Source organism: Myotis brandtii, unplaced genomic scaffold (genome assembly GCF_000412655.1).
Source record: "Myotis brandtii unplaced genomic scaffold, ASM41265v1 scaffold134, whole genome shotgun sequence".
Classification (NCBI taxonomy): domain Eukaryota; kingdom Metazoa; phylum Chordata; class Mammalia; order Chiroptera; family Vespertilionidae; genus Myotis; species Myotis brandtii.
Genome location: NW_005354756.1, coordinates 1,367,556 through 1,369,540, shown reverse-complemented (window position 1 = coordinate 1,369,540; position 1,985 = coordinate 1,367,556).

Below are 1,985 nucleotides of genomic sequence, written 5' to 3'. Positions count from 1 at the left end.
CCTGGGACGCCACCCCAAGTCCCCGCTGCCGTGGGGATGGGACCGGTCGGTGGACTTTTCTCTCCGGATTCGGTGATTCGGGCTTCGGGACGAATGGTCAGGAGTGTTCGAGAGGATTTCGTCTTTTCGCTCGTGCCCTGCCTGTGTGAGTTTATTGAAGCCGCAGCAACTTTAAACCGTGGGCTCCGAGGGGGAGCCACACTGAGCGCAGCGGGGCGATGCGCCGGCTGCCAAGCAGGGCGAGGGCGACTGGCGTGCTGTTCCTCGTCCGGTGCCCCACGGGGTTCGGCCTCGGGCGGCTCCGAGCATTTGTTCGTGGAGATGACTTACTCGCGGGGTCTTGGAGCCGCGCAGCTGGGCGTTGAGAGCCCGTTTGCTTGGCGGCGGAGTGAATGTTCTCCCCCCTCGCGACGCAGTTGGCGAAGTGAAATCCCAGCGCCGCAACTTCTTCCTCCCGTGTGTTGTCTGGTGGCGGCGAGGACGTGGGACGGAGACTTTCCAGGTCCTGTCCTCGCCGCCCGCGGCTGAACGCGCTCGTCCTGAACGCGTCGGCGGTGGCGTGTCCGATGGCGTGTCGCCGTCCCTCGGTTCTCCGCTCCCCGTCGCAGGGAGCATTGTCTCCGACTTTGTGTCTCCCCGACGCCCGTGGCCGCCCCTCCCCCCGCCTGGCGCTGAATGGAGGGGCCCGGCCGCTGGTATGCAGAGGTCGGCGGGAGGAAATCGAGGAGTGGCTGCAGGGAAACGCGAGCTCGGTGTCGCCCGTAGCAGGGGCTGAGGCTAGACTTCAACTTGGAGACGGCTCTCCTTGGGTGAAGTCGAGGCCGGGGTGTCGGGTCGCTAAGTTACGGAGTGTTTGGTCTGGAGTTTAGAAAGCGCTTCGTTATTGGCACTGGCACTGGCGCGCACGCAGCACCTTCCCCTGTCTGCGTGGTGACCAGCCTTCGTTCTAGGAAATGTTCGGCGTGGCTGCAAGTGTTCCTCGCGTGATGCTGCTGGTCAGTATCCGCTTCCCTTAGGGACAGACTTACACTTTGGAGGCTGCTACTACATTGATTTTACTTTTACACTAAAGTCCACAAAATCTGGACTTGGAAAAGTACCATTGAGGTTTATTTGATAATATTCTTTCGCACAATGTGATTAACGTGCACCCAGTATTCGTTATTTTGACCGAGTCTTTGTTTTGAAGGCCTCATGCAAGGACAAGGCCCTGAAGTGATTGCAAAAGTAACTTGAAAAACTTGCAGATCATTCTGTAGGATTAAAGGAATGCTGAGACTGTTTGAGTCTGAAGTCCTTGAGGGGAGAATAAAAAACTGCATTAGAAAGTTTAGTGTAGCATGTAATTTAAAGTCCTTGTCGAGTCCCAGGCCTGAGATTTTCCCAGAGGTCAGAACAGCATGTTAAATAGCTTTCAGGAAAAACCAAGTTTGTAAAAATAAGGTGGCTAGTTTAAAAAATGAAGCTTTAAACAACAGTGTCGATGTGTCAAGAAGCATTCAACAAGCTTTCTTTTGAACTCATTATCTGACTACTTCCTTTACCAAGATTATAATGTAGAAAAATATATATTCCAATATTAAACTGTGAATAGAGCTTCCTATTGTTAATAGTGGTCATTGGAATAAAAATTGTCCATGTAAATGAAGTTCTGTTTTCATAGGTAGTTCCTCTCCCTCAGCAAATTTCTCAAAGGTATTTTGAGGTGTGGTTTATAGGAGGAACTATCTGCAGATATTCTTTTTTGTTGTTGGGAGAGGTGGGAAGAGGAGTGTAAGTATGTTTAGACTATGGACATGGAAAATTCAAAAGTTTGAATATCTCTCTCTTATAAGTTATAAGTAGCTGTGAAAATAAAACCCCAGAAATGGACTGTATAAGCATAATCAGCCAGTTGAAACTCTAGTTATTGAAGAAACAAAACATCAGTTCGGTCATAACATGAATTTGTTTCTCTTTCGTGGTTTACTAATTACTGATAATCA